Raw genomic sequence first — 9,148 nt, forward strand, 5'->3', positions numbered from 1 at the left:
TTCAGTGTTTTGTCTAGAGTTTTTAGTTGTTATCAGTGAGAAAAAGAAATTGTAGCAGCTTATTCCATCTTGGCTGGTACCAGAGGTCCTATGGGGAGATAACTTACTACAAATCCAAATTTATAATTGACACAGAGATAGGTAAGTATTCAATTTACCAATTTCACTTTTGGCCATTTGTGTCTTTGAAAAGTGTTTTCATTTCATCTAGATTACAAAATTTATTGGCATAGAGTTGCTCATAATATTCGCTTATTGCCTTTTAACTGTCTGATCTATAGAGATCTTTTCCTTTTGTTCCTGTTATTGGTAATTTGAGTTTCTTCTGTTTTTACCCACTCCATTGACTAGTCTAACTGAAGGTTCATAAATTCTTACATAACCAGTTTTTGTTTCATTGATATTTATTTTAGTTTTGATTTTAATAATTTCTACTCCTCTTTTTATTTATTTTTTCTTCTTACTTTTGGCTTAGTTTTCTTTTCTCTTACTAATAAGGTGGTAACTCAGATTACTGGATGTAGACTTTTTTTCTAAAATATGAATTTAAATCTACAAATTTCCCTCAAGTTACTATTTTCGCTGCATCCCATAAATATTGACATGTAGTTTTATTATTTAGCTAAAAATATTTTCTGATTTTCTGTTTTACTCATGGATTATTTACAAATGTGTTGTTTAATTTCCACGTATCTGGGGACATTCCAGTTATAGTTATGCTGAAGCTCTTTAACTTTGTTACAGTCGAGAGCATACTCTATGTGACATCAATCTTCTTAAATCTGATGAGACTTGTTTTAGGCTCCAGAATCTGGCACCTGCTGGAGCAGCACACACAAGTGAAAAGAATTTGTATTCTGCTGCCGTGGGTTGTAGTGCTCTACAAATATCAGTAAACTCAAGGTCAATGGGGGGTTTTTCGGTTGTTTTGTTTTGTTTCGAGACAGAGTTTCTTTCTTGTTGCCAAGGCTGGAGTGCAATGGCATGATCTCGGCTCACTGCAACCTCCGCCTCTCAGGTTCAAATGATTCTCCTGCCTCAGCCACCCAAGTAGCTGGGATTACAGGCATGCACCACCACGCCCGGCTAATTTTTGCATTTTTCGTAGGGGCGAGGTTTCACCATGTTGGCCAGGCTGGTCTCAAACTTCTTACCTCAGGTAATCCAGGTGCCTCAGCCTCCCAAAGTGCTGGGATTACAGGTGTGAGCCACCACACCTGGCCAATAGTGTTTTTTAGTTATTCTTTTTTTCTGATCTTTTGTCTAGTTCTTCTATAAATTGCTGATACGAGGTTTAAAGTATCCAGCTCTGTGGAATTTTCCATTTCTCCTATATTTCTATCCATTTTTCTTCATGTATTTAGAAGCTCTATTATTAGATACCACACATTTATAATTATTGTGTTTGCTGACTAAATGAACCTTTTGTTATAAAGTGTTCTTTATCTCTGGTAATGTTTTTGTCTTAATATCTATTTTTCTGATATAAATATACCCGTTTGAGCCTGTTATGCTTTATACTTGTGTGGTATATCTTTTCTTGAATCTATTTACGTCAACCTATCTGTGACTTTATATTTAAAGTAGATTTCTTGTAAGAAGCATAGAGTGGGGTATTGCATTTGTATTCATTGGAGAATCTCTTCTCTTCATTGCAATGTTTAACATGATGTTAGTTGATGTAATTCGATATAACATTTGGTGGAATATGGTTACATTTGACTCTACCATTTGAGAACAGTAGTTCCCTCTTATTGGAAGTATTGATTTCTGTGGTTTCAGTTCCCTGCAGTCAACCACGATCTGAAAATAGGTGTGTACAGTACAATAAGATATTTTGAGAGAGAGAGAGAAATCACACACACATCACTTTTATTATAGTATATTGTTATTTGTTCTATTTTATTATCAGTTATTGTTGGTAATTTCTTACTGTGCCCAATTTACAAATTAAGCTTCATTGTAGGTGTGTGTGTACAGAAAGAAATATTGTATATCTAGGGCTTGGTACTATCCACTGGGGGTCTTGGAACGTCTTCGCCACGGGTAAAGGGAACCACCGCGTTTGTTTCCTATCCATTCTTTCTGGGTTTTGTTGTTGTTATTCCTCTCTTACGTGCTTCTTTGGGTTGTTTAAACACCTCTCATGGGAACTTCAGCGAGGTTTTAAGTCATCTGGATAGCCCAGAAAATAAGATAATCCCAGATTGCTAACTCTATTAGGTGCCTGGAAAAAGGAAGAGAAAATTATCACTGGAGGAAGATAACATTATATAAGGCCTCATAGTATTTCTACAAATACATATATGGCATACACATACACACAGATGTATATATACATATATATGAAAAATATATGCTAATCAATATCAGATAACAACAGTGAAAATAATACTCATGACATGAGCAGAATAGGCACCTCATCCCCCACCTTCCTTCTTGCTTAATTGGATTTCAAAGTCAGAGCCTCCTCAGGACCCCAGGTTAGGGTCACCTAAACCACCTCAGGGACATTAGCTGCAAGAAGACTTAGAGGACGGAGTTTAGGTTTCACATCCCTGAGCTTCTGGACGGTTCCTGAAAAGGAGTTGGTGTGGACACTGCACAGCCTCCTGTTGCCCCCAACAAATCCCTCGTATCCTAGCAGATGAGGCCTCTAGATAACCCCACTCTGCTCCCTGTAATGATGGAATGGTCCCGGGTGCATCCTTTAAAACACGCCTGGAGCAGATCAGCACATCCTCATGGCAGGAAAATAAGGACGCAAATGCAATCCTGCGACCAGAAAGACTGCACTCTATCTGGGAAAGACACTACATTTAGAAAAGCTCCGATTTACACAAAAGATCTGATCGTTGTAAGCATGATGATGAAAAGCGGCTCACCCTAATGGGAAGTGGCTCCGTTTGAATTAACTCGTACAGCCGGGTCCCATTTCCCGACGGAGTGTTAGCTGCAGTTGGAAGCTAGAAGTCAACATTTTCCATGCACGGAAGTCTCTTGGGCACCAAAAGTCTAGAAACCGCTCCCCGCTGCTTCTAGTATGCACAGGGCTCCCTCCGTCATTGTGAAATCAGGAATTTGATTGTGAGTGTGCCTGCAGGTCCTTTCTTGTCCGGTGCAGGGATCCTTTTTCTCGTGATGACAGAGAGCAGGTGCCTGAGGCTGCGTGTCCACCGCATGTCTGGCCGGTCTCAGAGGCATGGGCTGCAGGCACTTCACAGGTATTGCTTGTGTCATGGCAGCAACTTCAGATCAGGCCTTTGAACCAGAGTCTGTCATTCTGGTGGGCCTTGGAGTGAGTCAGTAGCTATTACTCATTAAACAAAAGGAGTCTTCTGTGAGCTGACGGCTTCTTCGGTGTCTGATGGAGGGGCTGCTGTGGAGACCAGGAGCATCCGAACAGGCTGGTTCTGGTAGGCACGAAAGTTTCAGAAGAAAGAATTTCAAAAGATAAAAATGCTCACAGCAGAAACAGAGAATAGCAAGCACACGCGTGCCACCCCACATGCAGAAGTCACACAAAGCTGGTCAGGTTTCATATGCTCCTCGTGTTCCATTGAACACCTCGTCTGGAGTGGGCAGGAGGCTCCTTCGGGTCTCTCTCCATCTGATGATAAACCCCCCAGAGCGGGGGTACAGCTCTTTTCCACTTCTTTGCAAGTCTACGTGGCATTTACGAGTCAACCCAGTCATAAAGTAAGCAAGTCTCCAACCATGGGGTAGCCTCCGGTGTCTAGTCACAGTTAACCGTTATAGCCTCTCTAGGCCGTGGCCATAGCCATGGGCTCACTGATGGTGGTGAATATTAGCAACCCATATTTCCGTAGAGGTTTGCAGTCGGTAAAGTCTCATCCTCATCTCCACGGTAGATGATTATTGTCAATACAGGGAAATAGGCCCTGAGAGATTCAGTCAACTGCCCGAGACAGTAGGCAGAACAAGTGGTAGCCAGTTTCTGTCTCTCTCAGTTCAGAGCTCTCAGCGGTGCCCCACCTGGCCCCCTCCGTCCTAAGCAGAGGCCACACATCCCACGTCGGTGGCCGTATCATTCTCGGGGTGGAAATTTTGAACTTGTAACACTCCATGGTCACTTGGCTATATTTACTGAAACTGACTGTTGTTAAGTCTACTTCAATCCAGATCATAACTCAGATATATCAGAGGAATCATTCAGATATTATCCAAATTATAATATAATAATTATACCAAATTATAATTTCCATAAAATGGTAAAAAACTTTACTAATAAAACACAAAGTCCAGTGCAGGAGACATTGCTGTGTCATGGTCCCTGAATATCAGAAATTTGGATTTTTTTTAAGTCCTATTTTTATATAAAAATTACCCAGACATGGTGGCAGGCACCTGTAAGCCCAGCTACTAGGGAAGCTGAGGCAGGAGAATTGCTTGAACCCTGGAGGCAGAGGTTGCAGTGAGCCGAGATCACGACATTGCACTCCAGCTTGGGCAACAAGAGCAAAACCTCAAAAAAAAATCCTATTTTTACTTAAGAGTGCATGTGTTTTATATGTGTGTATGTATTCATCTTGTTCTCAATGAGAAAACATATTGGAACTTATATCAGTTCATGTTTTCCCTGCTGATTTATAGTTGAAGTTAGTTTATTCTCTACTGAAAAGGAAAATAATACTTAACATAAAAGCACAGATCAATGTAAGTATCAGTGCATCACGACCAAGACCACATTGAAAGAAAATATCTGAATACACATTTTTCATTATTAAGATATTTTATGTTTATTTAATACATTTTCAAATGATTGAAGTATATGAAGTAGAAAACTCATATGCTTTAATGACTTAGTCAAGTTCTCCACATATATCCTTCGCTGGCTGCCTGAGGTCAAACGCTTCCTCTACAAATTGCGATCTTTGTGACCTCTGGCAAGTGACGGAGCTGTCTGTGCCCCTCCTGCAGAATGGGGAGAATAATGGAATCTGGCTGTTGCTAGGAGATGAGGGTGGAAGAATCTCTTGTGCCCCATGCACATCTCATCCCACCTCGAATTTCACCTGCAGAGCTGAGACGATGGCCATGAATGCTGCCACAGTCCCACCTCACGTGTGCACCTCGTAGTCACTACTTTTCCTCAGGACATTTTCTAAAGCCACAAGAATGAACACAGCCCACACCTGAAGCAGTCTGGGAGGCTGGGCCTGCAGAGGAGATACTGGCCCTATGGAAGGCAGTTGGTGGGCAAAAGCCCGGCTTCCAGACTTTGAGGGGACGCCTGTGGGGCACCGTGAGGCCCAGCCCTGCTGGGTGAGTATGACCTAGCTGTGTGTCTTCACAGCTCCTATCACCACTTCAAATTATCTTCCATGTTTGTCTCCAGGTGACTAATTACCGAGGTGAGGCCTGCAGTAGTCAAGAGAATTTCTTCCTAATTTTGTTACGAATGTGTGTGCTTATTATATAGCAAATATCTTTGTTTTCTTCCCTCTCTTATCCTGTTATGTAACATAAGATGTATTTAGATTATAACATTGTATTCAAGAATTGTGAATTTTACATCATAGAATCTAAGTTACAAAATATCAGAAGAGTAAACCTCACTCAAAGCCTCTATTTCCTTTTCTGGGGAAGAGATTGTGTGTTTTCAGTTGCATGCGGGATTAGCTGTATCACGTTAGGTGGAATGATGACCTTGGTATCTTATTTGAGGATAAAGTGTGGTTTTAAGGAGATGTGTCAGTGCCAAGGTGACAAGGGGCAGACACGTGATGGTGAATTTTACGTGTCAACTTGACGAGGACACAGGGTGCCCAGATATTTGTTCAGACATTCTGGGTGTGTCTGTGGGGTGTTTCTGGATGAGATTAACATTTTAATTGTCAGACTAAGTAAAACAGACTGCCCTCCCTACTGGGGGTGGGCCTCATCCACCCATGAGAAGCCTGGAATAGAATGAAAGGGCCGTCCCTCCTCCGAGAAAGGGAGAACTCTGCTGGCTGATGGCTCCCACCTGGAATGCTGGCTCTTCCTGCCCAGTTGCCTTCAAGCTGGGACATTAGCTTTCTCCTGCCTTCAGACTCTAACCGGAACATCTCTTCCTGGGTCTCCAGCCTGCTGGTCTTTGGACTGGAGCTACACCATCACCTCTCAGAGGTCTTCACTCGCTAACTCACCCTGCAGATCACGGAACTTGTCAGCCTCCATAACTGCAGGAGGAGCCAATGCCTTATAATAAAATCTCTCTTATCTCTTTTTTTTCTTGCTCTCTCTCAGATAGATAGATAGATAGATAGATAGATAGATAGATAGATAGGAAAGAAGGAAGAAAAGAAGAAAAGAAAGAAAACAAAGAACCAGTATCCTATTGTTTCTGTTTCTCTGAAGAACCCCAATGAACACAGATTGTGATCCCTCATTAGAATCTAAGTACCAGGAGAACAGAAACCTCGTCTTTCATGATCATAATCCTATAAACAACAAAAAAAATTAACACCTGGGTCGTTAGCTCAGAGGAATCCAAGATGGAAATGGCCAGAGGATGGAACAGGTTGTTTTCCCGGATGAAGCCTCCAGGTACGCATGGACCATTCCTCCAGGATAGAGGCTGGTAAGTAGGAACCATTCCTCCACAGTGTAGCCAGGTAAGCAGCAAGCATTCCTTCAGGATGCAGCCAGGTAAGTATGAAACATTCCTTCAGGAGGCAGCTAGGTAAACATGGATCATTTCTTCAGGATGGAGCCAGATAAATGTGAACCATGTCTTCAGGATACAGCCAGGGAACTGTGGCCCATTCCTTCAGTGTAAAGCCGGGGAAGCGAGGACCATTGCTTCAGGATGGAGCCAGGTAAGCACAGACCATTCCCTCAGGATGGAGAGGATGGAGCCAAGTAAGCACAGACCATTCCTTCAGGATGCAGCCAAGTAACTGTGGATCATTTCTTCAGAATGGAGCCAGGTAAGCATGAACATTTATTCTGAATGGAGCAAGGTAAGCATGAACCATTTCTTCTGGATGGAGCCAGCTAAGCATGGACCATTCCCTTAGGATAAAGCCAGGTAAGCTTGGACCATTTTCTCAGAATGCAGCCAGGTAACCAAGGACCATTCTTCCAGGATACAGCCAGGTAAGTGTGGACCATTCCTTCAGGATGCAGCCAGGTAAGCATGGATCAATCCTTCAGGATGCAGCCAGGTAAGCATGGATCAATCCTTCAGGATGCAGCCAGGAAAGCATGGATCAATCCTTCAGGATGCAGCCAGGAAAGCATGGAACATTCCTTCAGATGGAGCAAGGTAAGCATGGACCATTTCTTCAAGATAAAGCCAGGTAAGCATGGATCATTCCTTCCAAATGGAGCCAGGTAAGCACAGGCCGTTCATTCAGGGTGGAGCGAGGTAAGTGTGGGCCATTCCTTTAGAATACATACAGGTAAATATGAGCCATTATTTCAGGAGGGAGCCAGATAAACATAGAACATTCCTTCAGGATGCAACCAGGTAAGCATGAACCATTTGTTCAGGATGCAGCCAGGTAAGTATGAACATTGCTTCAGGATGGAGCCAGGTAAACACAGGACATTCCTTCAGAATAGAGCCAGGTAAGCATGGACCATTCCTTCTGGATGCAGCCAGGTAAACATAAACCAATTTTTCAGGATGGAGCCAGGTAACCCTGGACCATTTCTTCAGGATTCAGACAGATAAGCATGAACCATTCCTTCAGGATGCAGCTATAAAAGTATGGACCATTCCCTCAGAATGGAGCCAGGTAAGTGTAGACCATTTGTTCAGGATGCAGCCAGGTAGGCAGGGACCATTCCTTCAGGATGCAGGCATATAAGTATGAACCATTTCTTTAGGATGCCGCCAGAGTAGCGTGGATCATTCTTTCAGGATGCAGCCATGTACGCGTGGATCATTCCTTCAAAATGGAGCCAGGTAAGCATTGACCATTCCTTCAAGATTCAGTGAGTTAAGTGTGGATCATTCCCTCAGGATGCAGCCAGTTAATCAGGGACCATTCCTTCAGAATACAGCCAGGTAAGCATGGACCGTTTCTTCAGGATGGACCCAGGGAAGCATGGACCATTCCTTCAGGATGGAGCAAGGTGCACATGAACCATTCCTTCAGAATGCAACCAGGTCAGAATGAACCATTATTTCAGGATAAAGCCAGGTAAGCATGGACCATTTCTTCATGAAGCAGCCAGGTAAGCACAGACTTTTCCTTCGGGATACAGCCAGGTAAGTGTGAACAATTCCTTTAAGTTGGAGTTAGATAAGCATTAACAGTATTTTCGGAATGCTGCCAGGTAAGCATGAATCATTCCTTCAGGACGAAGCCAGCTTAAGTGTGGACCATTTTTTGAGGATAGAGCCAGGTAAGTATGGTACATATCTTCAGGATACAGCCAGGTAAGCATAGGCCATTCCCTCAGGACGAATCCAGCTAAGCATAGACCATTCCTTCAGGATGTAGCTAGGTAAGCAGGAGCCATTCTTTCAGGATGGTGCTGTGTAATTGTGGACCATTCCTTCAGAATGGAGTCAGTTAAGCATGGACCATTTCTTCAGGATGCAGTAAGATAAGCATGGACCATTTCTTCAGGATGCAGCCACGTAAGCAGGGACCATTTCTTCAGGATGCAGCCATTTGAGCATGGAAAATTTCTTCAGGATGGACTCAGGTAAGCATGGACCATTCTATCAGGATGCAGCCAGGTAAGCATGGACCATTTCTTCAGGATGCAGCCATTTGAGCATGGAAAATTTCTTCAGGATGGTCTCAGGTAAGCATGGACCATTCTATCAGGATGCAGCCAGGTAAGCATGGACCATTTCTTCAGGATGCAGCCATTTGAGCATGGAAAATTTCTTCAGGATGGACTCAGGTAAGCATGGACCATTCTATCAGGATGCAGCCAGGTAAGCATGGACCATTTCAGGATGCAGCCATTTGAGCATGGAAAATTTCTTCAGGATGGACTCAGGTAAGCATGGACCATTCTATCAGGATGCAGCCAGGTAAGCATGGACCATTTCTTCAAGATGCAGGCAGGTAAGTGTGGACAATTCCTCCAGTATGGAGCCAGGTAAGCATGGACCATTCTTTCAAGATGCAGCCAGGAAAGCATGGACCATTTTCAAGGATACAGCCAGGTAAGTATG

At 43.1% G+C, this 9,148-nt stretch overlaps 1 long non-coding RNA gene across 2 annotated transcripts; it reads left to right on the forward strand.

Moving 5' to 3' along the window:
* The first annotated feature begins 4,992 nt into the window (after positions 1 to 4,992).
* Positions 4,993 to 8,917, forward strand: LOC126940611 (uncharacterized). 2 transcript variants are annotated; one of them, XR_007720827.1, is made up of 3 exons: positions 4,993 to 7,748; positions 7,840 to 7,918; positions 8,010 to 8,917. It is a non-coding gene; the product is annotated as an uncharacterized LOC126940611 (long non-coding RNA). The 2 variants fall into 2 exon arrangements; XR_007720828.1 differs by having other exon boundaries at positions 8,044 to 8,917.
* Positions 8,918 to 9,148: the final 231 nt, after the last annotated feature.

This window comes from Macaca thibetana, chromosome 17, assembly GCF_024542745.1.
Source record: "Macaca thibetana thibetana isolate TM-01 chromosome 17, ASM2454274v1, whole genome shotgun sequence".
Lineage (NCBI taxonomy): Eukaryota > Metazoa > Chordata > Mammalia > Primates > Cercopithecidae > Macaca > Macaca thibetana.